This window comes from Triturus cristatus, chromosome 1_1 (assembly GCF_964204655.1).
Source record: "Triturus cristatus chromosome 1_1, aTriCri1.1, whole genome shotgun sequence".
Taxonomy (NCBI): domain Eukaryota; kingdom Metazoa; phylum Chordata; class Amphibia; order Caudata; family Salamandridae; genus Triturus; species Triturus cristatus.
In genome coordinates, this window is record NC_140579.1 from 1,089,878,644 (window position 1) to 1,089,890,660 (window position 12,017).

Here is a 12,017-nt window from a genome sequence, read left to right on the forward strand (position 1 = left end):
CAGAAACATTCTGACTTCCCTCAGAGTCGAGGGAACTGGCATTCTCAGAATCGCATCAATGCGATCTGGTGACACCTTCCTCTTGCCTTTCTCAATTCGGTGCCCCAAATACTGTACCTCGCTCAAACAGTATTGCAGCTTGTTTGGAGACACCTTGTGACCATTCTCTCCTAGGTAGTTCAACAGAGCAACGGTATCAATTCTGCAGGCGTCTTCCGTCTCGGACGCAATGAGCAGATCATCAATGTATTGCACTAAAACAGAGTTCTGTGGCAACACAAGACCTTCAAGATTTTTCTTCAAGATCTGATTAAAGATAGATGGGCTCTCTGTATACCCCTAGGGGATACGACACCACGTTAACACGCGATTTTCCAGCCGAAATGCAAAAAGAAATCGGTTTTCCTTATGTAGGGGAATCGAGAAAAAAGCTTGACACAAGTCAATCACTGTGAACCATTCAGCTTCGCATGGGATCTGAAATAGGATCACAGATGGATTCGGTACCACTGGACAACATGGAACAACTATTTTGTTTATTTTCCGCAAATCTTGCACAATCCTAAATTTCCCGCTTGGTTTCTGCAGTCCCATGATAGGCGAATTACATGGGCTACCCATAATCTCCATTAATATTCCCTGCCTGATCATAGACTCAATCACAGGTTTAATCCCTGCAATAGTTTCAGGAGATAACTTATACTGGGGTGTCCTCGGAAACTCTACGTTCGGTTTAATCTGGATTTTCACGGGGTCTATTCCCTTGACTAAACCAATCTCCTCCCCACTAAGGTCCCATACATCAATAGACACTGAGTCCCTCAAGTCAAGTGGAAGCTCCTCCACTGTCAATGCTGGATACATTTCCACACACACACGCTGATTTGCAACCTTAAAGGTCGCGTCGTCGTCTCTCGTTTCTACCTCCACTCCTTTCGGGGTACAGTAAATCGTGCAGTTGAGCTTGCACAATAAATCTCTTCCTAACAAACAAACCGGACTAGAATCGCACACCACAAACTGATGTCGGTCACTGAAATTTCCTATCCTGATCGGAATTGGCTCCGTCAGTGGACTAATCAGTTTCTTATTTGCTACACCAACAACCTGGATGCTTTGTCCGGAAAGAGCTAACCCCGGGACCACTGCCGACCTTATAGTCGATCTGGTAGCCCCCGTATCAACCAAAAAGGTTGTAGGGTGACTGTCAAGGTCTGCTTCTACAAAGGGTCCTTTCTGATCTACCTCTAGAATGGCTCTAAGGATTAAATCCTTATCTCCTTTCGATGCCAACAGATTAATTTCGTTTTCCTCGCTCACTTCAAACATTGGCATTTGCAAATAAGTTCGAGCTCCCTGCTGTACATTCTGTATTCTGGGTGGCTGGGGAACCTGCACCTGCGGAACACCTTTCCCCCCTTTTACCATTCTAGGTCTAGTCACTGTCTGTATCGCTTCCGTCCCAGGGACCTGAACTATCCCCCCTTCTGACTGTATCTGATTCCATGGGTTCAGGGGACACTCGCGTCTCCAATGTCCGAACTGGTGACACTGATGACATGCTGTAGTCTTTTTCAATGTCGCCACATCCATGCCTGTTCTAGGGTCTATTGGCCTTGGCCTTCCCTGCCCCTGAACATTCTGATTTCCCGCCTGATAATTTCCCTGTCTCCTCACCAACGCTCCCCCACTAGGCTGTCCCTGAGCAGTTTGCATCTGAACAAGCAGCAAATTATCTTTCAACTTCTTATGTTTTGATTTGATCTCATCTGTGCAATATCGGGCGTACCGCAAAATCTCATCGACGGGCTTGTTCTGCCAACAAATCAGATGCTGCTGTATCATGAGACTAACCTCTGGTTTCAATCCCAACACAAACTTTGAGACGAACTGTCCCATATCCTTAGTCTCCAAGACGTCTAGACCACTATATTGCTTAAAAGCCTGTAAAAGTCTCTCGTAGAATTCATGCACCGTCTCCTTAGGTTCCTGCACTGTCCTGTCTATCTTCACCCAATCAATATCTTGGGGTGAAACTTTCTCCTTCAACCAGGCGATCACTCGATCATACATCCTCATTACCACTGGTGACGGGCCATTTGTGTATGCGTTTCTCTCAGGCTCGTAAGTCGGCCAATCAACGGCAATCTTGCATGCCGCCCACAAATCTCCCGGAACTACAATATCAAATAAGGTATTCAGGTCAATCCACAATACCTTTGAGAGCTTTACAAAGCGATCAACCTGCTTGTACCACTCTGCGGGCTTCTCCCTAAGCCGGGGGAAATCATTCATAAACACCGCCAAATCACCCCTGCTCCAGGGTACATGCACATATCCTCCATTCTGCACTTCCCTCAAAGGGAAGTTTCCTATCTTTACCTGCCCTCCACCCGGAGGTGGGGTCCCTCCTATCATTCCCCTAGAGCTTTTCTTCCTGGAGCATTTTTCTTCCCATTTATCGAGGGTCATCCATATTCGCATGGCTAGGATCAACTCTCTGCTATGGGCCCTCAATCCGACGACCCTTTTCTCCTCCAATTCCTGGTCACTATACTGCAACCTATGACTTCCTTGCAATGTTTTAGTTTTAGACAAATCTACCTCATATCGCCTAGCCAATTCTGACAATTTCTCATGTGCAACTCGTGCCTTCCGAGTCACATCCTTCGCTACAAAGAGTAATTCATCTGGTCCATAGGTTATCACTCTCTCAAGGGGTAAGCTTCCACTTATTATCTCGTCCACTTCTGCCTTTAACCTTACTACATCTATCATCTGAGGCTAACCAGGAGGTCAGATGAATGGAGGTGAGGCAGGTGAAGAAAGAGCTTTGATCGAGTTAAATGGGGACATATCAGAGAACGATTATTGCCTGTACGGTGGAGACCTATGTTAGTGAACAACAGTGGCCAGCTCTGGGACTTGAGAAAGGAAGCAGTCTATCAAAGATTGCAGAGCAATTAAGAACAAATGTGAATAGAATGAAAGGGAACTGAGAATGATAGTTAGGAGTTAAAGAGGGCAAGAAATTAGTATGCTGAGATGGGATTCAGGTGGGGGGGTGATAGTGGGGAAGTGTTTTGGGATGAGCTGCTTCAGTGTTGAAGGTTATTAGAGTTTAAAGTTAATTTAGTCAATAGGACATTTTAGCTTCTAGAGCATTAGAAAAAGGATTAGTAATTTAAGCTCAATCTATTTCGGAAATGGAGCAAACTTTTCACACAATAAAGGGAGTCTCAGTGGTGTTTGATCATTCCTCAAAAATCCTAATTTGGTTTAAACGCAAAGTGCCATTTATTCTTTCTCTCATATTAAACTTCCTCCATTTCAAAATGGTTGCATGTATGTGCACATATGTATGAGTGGACATCGTGGGACTTTTATGAAAAATAATCCCAAAACAGCCAAGATGCAAGTACATGCACTGGCGGCCATCTTAAATTTATGTTTGTTATACTTTTAAATATTATTCAGGGCATGGCCAAGATGGTTGATGCCCAGAGCTAAGCTCCAAGTCGCCCATGCTTAATCGTTGACTATCCTCTGTGTTAGCACACCAGGGGGCATATGTACAAGCCCCTATCGCCGCCACAACATCACTTTTTCTGACGCTGTGGTGGCGATAGGGGCTTAGCCTTATTTATAAGGGATCGTTAAGCCCAATCTCCTGGGCACAAGTCGTGGCAAAGGTCACTTACAGCTGGAACCGTTGCTGTCTGCACCTGCTGAGACACAGAACGGACCACGTCAGCCAGGCCTTTACAATAGTCCAGTATCATATCATCAGTGATATTAATCAAAGCAGTAGCAGGTATTGCTGGCAAACGCATCGCCCTCCCCATAAGGATTTCGTGGGGTGATAATCCAGTCCTCCTATCAGGAACACTACGGAGACTCATGAGAACCAAAGGTAATGCATCTGGCCACTTCAGGGATGTCGAAGAACACACTTTTGCCATTCGGGCCTTCAGAGTCCCATTAACTTGCTCCACAATCCCAGAAGCCTCTGGTCGGTAACTACAATGCAATCTTTGATCTACATTCAAGGCAGCACAAAGCAGCTTCATAATTTCACTGTGGAAGTGCGTTCCCCTATCTGATTCAAAAGAGGTCGGGAAACCGTACCTCGGGATTAGTTCCCTCAATAGTAACTTGGCGACAGTGAGTGTGTCACACCTACGTGTCGGGTAAGCCTCCACCCACCTGGAAAAGACACATACTATTACTAATATGTACCTCAACCCATTACACTTCGGCATCTCAATAAAATCCAGCTGCATCCTATTAAAGGGACCCCCTGACCTACCTATGTGACTCAAAGTTACAGCGGTCCTCTTTCCTACGTTCATCTGTTGACAATTGACACACCTTTGGCACACAGCTTCAGCCACTGTCCGAAACTTCGGATTGTACCACGTCTGACGAAACACTCGCATCATTGCGTCCCTACCAAGATGCACAGCACCATGTATCAACCTCGCCATGGGGTTCAACAAACATTCCGGTAACACAGCTCGTCCATCATTCGAAACCCATACATCTACATCTCCCTTATTACATCCAGCCCTTATCCAGCTGTCCCGCTCCTGATTAGAGACTCCATCTTGCAACTGTTTCAGTTCTTCCCATGAGTCTGCCATAGCTAACATCACATCATAATCTGTTATCTCTTCGCTTTCCACAGCATAGCTCTCAGTAAACTTACATTCCTGCTCTGCACAAAATCGAGCAACTTCATCTGCGTAATTATTACCCAATGACACAAAATCATTTCCTTTAGTGTGTGCAGAACATTTGACAACAGCAATTTCCTCTGGGCCTTGCAATGCTTCCAACAATTGTCGTACGTAGTCCCCATTTCTGATAGGTGAACCAGAAGATGTCATGAACCCTCTCTGGGACCATAGCTGTCCGAAATCATGAACCACACCAAACCCATATTGGCTATCCGTGTAAATCGTTACACGGATCTTACCAGCGGCCAAACAGGCACGAGTCAAAGCAATAAGCTCAGCCACCTGCGCGGAGTATACTCCTTCTAGACAAGCGGCTTCAACCACCCCTGTGATGGTGCACACAGCAAACGCTGCTCTCAATTGACCAACACTGTCTCTTAAACATGAACCGCCCACAAAGAAAATCTCATCTGAAACTGGGAGCGGTTCATCGACAATGTCAGGTCTCGGTTTGGTGCATAGTTCAGTCACATCGAGACAATCGAGACAATCATGGTCCTCATAATCTTCATCTACATCTATATTTGGAATCGGCAACAATGTAGCAGGATTTAAAACAGAACACCTCTTCAGCGTCACATTATCTGCAGCAAGGATAACTTGTTCATAACGAGTCAACCTATTATTCGTGGGGTGCTGGGTTTTAGTCCTAGTCATCAACAATTCAACAGAATGTGGCATATGAACAGTAAGTGGATGACCCATCACAATGCTCTCACATCTTTTGATACTGACACCTGTTGCAGCAACGGATCTGAGACATCCGGGCAACGCAGATGCTACTGGATCTAAAGTAGCAGAAAAATAGTCAACACTGCTAATGCGCATCCTTCCTTTTCGCAACAGAATAAAGCAAATGCCTTGTTATAATCTAGCCTTCCCAAAGCCGGTGCACTGCATAAAGCTTCTTTCAGTCTCAAGAACGACTTTAAGCAGTCTTCGTCCCATGGTACCGGATCATTCACATCCTTTCGCGTCAGCCGCTGTAAGGGCTTCGCTTCAAAGGAAAAGTTCGGGATCCACTGGCGGCAATAGCCCACCATTCCCAGAAACATTCTGACTTCCCTCAGAGTCGAGGGAACTGGCATTCTCAGAATCGCATCAATGCGATCTGGTGACACCTTCCTCTTGCCTTTCTCAATTCGGTGCCCCAAATACTGTACCTCGCTCAAACAGTATTGCAGCTTGTTTGGAGACACCTTGTGACCATTCTCTCCTAGGTAGTTCAACAGAGCAACGGTATCAATTCTGCAGGCGTCTTCCGTCTCGGACGCAACGAGCAGATCATCAATGTATTGCACTAAAACAGAGTTCTGTGGCAACACAAGACCTTCAAGATTTTTCTTCAAGATCTGATTAAAGATAGATGGGGTCTCTGTATACCCCTAGGGGATACGACACCACGTTAACACGTGATTTTCCAGCCGAAATGCAAAAAGAAATCGGCTTTCCTTATGTAGGGGAATCGAGAAAAAAGCTTGACACAAGTCAATCACTGTGAACCATTCAGCTTCGCATGGGATCTGAAATAGGATCACAGATGGATTCGGTACCACTGGACAACATGGAACAACTATTTTGTTTATTTTCCGCAAATCTTGCACAATCCTAAATTTCCCGCTTGGTTTCTGCAGTCCCATGATAGGCGAATTACATGGGCTACCCATAATCTCCATTAATATTCCCTGCCTGATCACAGACTCAATCACAGGTTTAATCCCTGCAATAGTTTCAGGAGATAACTTATACTGGGGTGTCCTCGGAAACTCTACGTTCGGTTTAATCTGGATTTTCACGGGGTCTATTCCCTTGACTAAACCAATCTCCTCCCCACTAAGGTCCCATACATCAATAGACACTGAGTCCCTCAAGTCAAGTGGAAGCTCCTCCACTGTCAATGCTGGATACATTTCCACACACACACGCTGATTTGCAACCTTAAAGGTCGCGTCGTCGTCTCTCGTTTCTACCTCCACTCCTTTCGGGGTACAGTAAATCGTGCAGTTGAGCTTGCACAATAAATCTCTTCCTAACAAACAAACCGGACTAGAATCGCACACCATGAACTGATGTCGGTCACTGAAATTTCCTATCCTGATCGGAATTGGCTCCGTCAGTGGACTAATCAGTTTCTTATTTGCTACACCAACAACCTGGATGCTTTGTCCGGAAAGAGCTAACCCCGGGACCACTGCCGACCTTATAGTCGATCTGGTAGCCCCCGTATCAACCAAAAAGGTTGTAGGGTGACTGTCAAGGTCTGCTTCTACAAAGGGTCCTTTCTGATCTACCTCTAGAATGGCTCTGAGGATTAAATCCTTATCTCCTTTCGATGCCAACAGATTAATTTCGTTTTCCTCGCTCACTTCAAACATTGGCATTTGCAAATAAGTTCGAGCTCCCTGCTGTACATTCTGTATTCTGGGTGGCTGGGGAACCTGCACCTGCGGAACACCTTTCCCCCCTTTTACCATTCTAGGTCTAGTCACTGTCTGTATCGCTTCCGTCCCAGGGACCTGAACTATCTCCCCTTCTGACTGTATCTGATTCCATGGGTTCAGGGGACACTTGCGTCTCCAATGTCCGAACTGGTGACACTGATGACATGCTGTAGTCTTTTTCAATGTCGCCACATCCATGCCTGTTCTAGGGTCTATTGGCCTTGGCCTTCCCTGCCCTTGAACATTCTGATTTCCCGTCTGATAATTTCCCTGTCTCCTCACCAACGCTCCCCCACTAGGCTGTCCCTGAGCAGTTTGCATCTGAACAAGCAGCAAATTATCTTTCAACTTCTTATGTTTTGATTTGATCTCATCTGTGCAATATCGGGCGTACCGCAAAATCTCATCGACGGGCTTGTTCTGCCAACAAATCAGATGCTGCTGTATCATGAGACTAACCTCTGGTTTCAATCCCAACACAAACTTTGAGACGAACTGTCCCATATCCTTAGTCTCCAAGACGTCTAGACCACTATATTGCTTAAAAGCCTGTAAAAGTCTCTCGTAGAATTCATGCACCGTCTCCTTAGGTTCCTGCACTGTCCTGTCTATCTTCACCCAATCAATATCTTGGGGTGAAACTTTCTCCTTCAACCAGGCGTTCACTCGATCATACATCCTCATTACCGCTGGTGACGGGCCATTTGTGTATGCGTTTCTCTCAGGCTCGTAAGTCGGCCAATCAATGGCAATCTTGCATGCTGCCCACAAATCTCCCGGAACTACAATATCAAGTAAGGTATTCAGGTCAATCCACAATACCTTTGAGAGCTTTACAAAGCGATCAACCTGCTTGTACCACTCTGCGGGCTTCTCCTTAAGCCGGGGGAAATCATTCATAAACACCGCCAAATCACCCCTGCTCCAGGGTACATGCACATATCCTCCATTCTGCACTTCCCTCAAAGGGAAGTTTCCTATCTTTACCTGCCCTCCACCCGGAGGTGGGGCCCCTCCTATCATTCCCCTAGAGCTTTTCTTCCTGGAGTATTTTTCTTCCCATTTATCGAGGGTCATCCATATTCGCATGGCTAGGATCAACTCTCTGCTATGGGCCCTCAATCCGACGACCCTTTTCTCCTCCAATTCCTGGTCACTATACTGCAACCTATGACTTCCTTGCAATGTTTTAGTTTTAGACAAATCTACCTCATATCGCCTAGCCAATTCTGACAATTTCTCATGTGCAACTCGTGCCTTCCGAGTCACATCCTTCGCTACAAAGAGTAATTCATCTGGTCCATAGGTTATCACTCTCTCAAGGGGTAAGCTTCCACTTATTATCTCGTCCACTTCTGCCTTTAACCTTACTACATCTATCATCCCAGCCCCTAGGGCTCCTCTCAACACCTCTCGACATACCACCCTTCCTCTACCGTCATCCTCACATTCCTGGTTCTGCGACCTCCTTTCTTCTGATATATCCCTTGGAGCGGATCGATCTCCGAAAATGACCTGCGCTCTCTCTGCTATTCTTACTCTGGGGTCTTGCCCTCTCAAGGGTGGTACCCATGATCGTAAATCTGATTCCGACTCTCTCAGAGACCTCGATCTCTCTGTTCTCTGTTCTCCTTGTCCCCTAGAGGAATCTGACATGGCTGGCAATGGTGTACTCCATTCTATAGGGTTCGGAGTCCGGGCCCTTGCACCCGCTAGGCCACTTTCCGCGACCTCTCTCCTAACACCCTCGGCTGTCTGTTCTGGGTTTCCGCCCTCCTCTGTATCTGGGTGGTAAATCGAAACAATGGGTCCAATGGTAACCGGTACCTTAAAGGCATCCGGTAACCACGCATCTCTCTCGACCTTTACACTTGCCTCAGACGGGCTCCTTGTACCCTCTGTTCCTATCGAGAGTCTTCCTTCTACTCTCATCTCTGGGTGGACTGTTACTCCTCTGGTGTTTTCTATCTGAATCAATGTCCCTTCTGGGACCTCTGGGTTATACGGAGGTGGTCTCTCTGACAACATTCTTTCCAATAAGTCATCATCCACCTCACTCTCATCCTCTTCTTCTGACTTTACATTCTTTACCCCCTCCGATGTGATCAGTAAGGGGTACAGTCTATCTCCTTCTATCGCCTGCACTCTCCACCTTTTCTCCGCTGCGTCCCATCTGGCATCCTGGTAAGCCCTGATCGACTTTTTCACCCTCTCCTGATTCCTTCCTCTATCCCTATCATGCGCTGCTCTAATCCACGCATGTAGTGCTTCGAACTGTGTTGGCCTTGGCATAGGCCGTAACCCTGCCATCACAGATTTCAACTGGTACAACACTGCTAGCCTGAACGAGCCATACCTCGGGAATGCTAATTCCCCTTCACCTTGTGTCATTTTATGCCAATTCTCAAGCCAAATTATCGTATGCAATCCCACATTCTTTGCCATATAATGTGCTGGTGTATCCTCAGGAGGAGCCTCTTCTCCCTCCAGAGTAACCACATGTTTGTCGCCCCTACACATTTCTCGAAAAACCTTAAAACACTTCATGATTAACAAAATTTGATTCCACTCACTGCTTTACCTCTTGGTGTCAAACCCTCCAATAACAGCGTGACTAACACCAACCGGCCTATCACAGCGCGGCACTCTCTGACGCCACCTTCCTTCGTTCGCAGCAGTTCCCTGTCTTTACGGTTACGTCTCACTCCTTCATTCGTCCCATTCATACACTGAAATAACCGTTTGTCCCAAACAAGTTACTTCTCTGGCTGTCCGTCCATAGCCTCTGACTGTTCGTCCACAGTCTCTCGAAATTGTTGACCTCGGTTGGCAACTGTCTGTCCCCGTCCGACCAGACAGATCGCCTCTGATAGGTTACAAGTACTCAACTTCACATACAGCGACCCACGACCAGCGTCGAGTTGTCATGCACTCACACATTCGCTCCCCCTATCTCGGTCCAGGTGATCGATGGTACCTCTCGATCTCCTTTGGGTGGTCAACAAAATCTACCACAGGTGTCTTCTACACCACAATTCCAGGGCTGCGCGCGCTCACAGCCTGATCTCACAATCACTCAACATTCGCTCCAACTCCGCAAGACATCACACAACAAATCAACACCGCAATCTACAGCATCTCATCCTATTCATACTCACTCCAAGGACTGTTGCTTCCTGCCGCACTGCTATTCGCCGTCAGTGTTCACCGTCTGCCGTCGTCTGCTGCTCACCATCTGATGATTCACCATCTCTTATCATATATGTGTCTCAAGGATCACTTATCTTAATCTAATCGTCCCTCGCTATCGGAAGTAACCATCCGTCTCTGCTACCAACTGCTGGGACCCAATTTTCTTGTTTACCGTTTATCTCCAAGAACCCACTCTGGCCGATTGAACCTTTTTACCTGCCCAATAGCGTAGAGGGAGCAAACACAATTATCAGAGAGTACTTTCCACAATTTGACATAATTAAGAACTCGAGACCCAATCTCTAGTGTTCTCGGGATTTTATTATCAACATAAACATCTGCAGATAAAGGCACCTCAATACAAGGCACAACAGGTAAATGGGCACTAACACAAATGCTACTCTACGAAGAATCCGCATACGACTAAATATGAACAAAAGTACACATTCTAAAAGCATGAGGTAGATCACTACCAAGCCAATGTCGATATTAGGAATCATTAAACCCAAACATCTCTGTCCCGACTGTATGCTAGATGGCATCCCTACTTAGCGTTCCCTTGAGACCCAAAGAATCATGGATAGGTGTCAGAAGTGAAACTCCCTAAGAAGTCTTCACTTAGTGAGAGTACGATCTAGAGAATTCCTTCTAGCTCCTCGCCCACCTCTTCTCTCTGCTCTGAGCTACTCTGTTCTGCCCAACCCTCGGGGTGCTGTCCCTAATACGAAACCCCAAAACATAGAACACGCCCTCTGGCACACCTCCTCGATCAGGTCTTCTTCCAGTACTTTTCCGTCCCGTGCTGTCCATCTTCCATCGTCCATCAGCTTGGCCTTGAGTCCCAGACACCGTCGGCCCGAGGAGTTGCGATTGGCACATTCCAATGCACTCCCATGTCTGGCTTTCTCCATATTTCAACTCTTGGACAAAGACCTTTTCTACTAACGAACTAACTGTCCTTGCACCTGCGGTGAGATCATGGGATGGAGAAATACTTCGCATCCTTTAACTTTTACAATTTACTGCGGCCTAAAACTTCTAACGAAATGAATCATTGCGGCCTACCGCATTCAGCTAACATAAGAAAATACCAGGCCTCTTCCCTAACGATATATGTGCATTCAGGCCTCTACCGGGTTAAACACACTATTAAATCACATCCTAAGCCTTAGTACTTTTACTTTCACATACATGAATAACGACATACATGAGTTACTTCAACCAGGTTACATGTTAGCCTAATACATTGCATTAAACAGGAACTAATCATTATGCATTTCACCGAATATATTCACAATGTAGTTTCACATTTCTACCACTTCTATGTTACGATATAACTGATACATTTGCTTAATACATTATGTACGATACATCTAAATATGTATTGATTATGTGCGGGTGCCGACTAACAGTGAATATAATGCACCCCTACAATTTTCAAACCTTTAGGCGCTACATCAGAATGGAAGACCATAGGGTGGATGTCATCACTTTCATTAGGAGTATGATAGACGATCGGCAGAATAAAGATTGTGGGAAAATCGAATGGGATGCAATTTAAAAGGAAATGATTGTGGGGCTTTGAGCCCTACACGGAGAATTTGGAAAGTGGACACTTGAGGGCAGAGCCAGAGAGGGAGAGGCA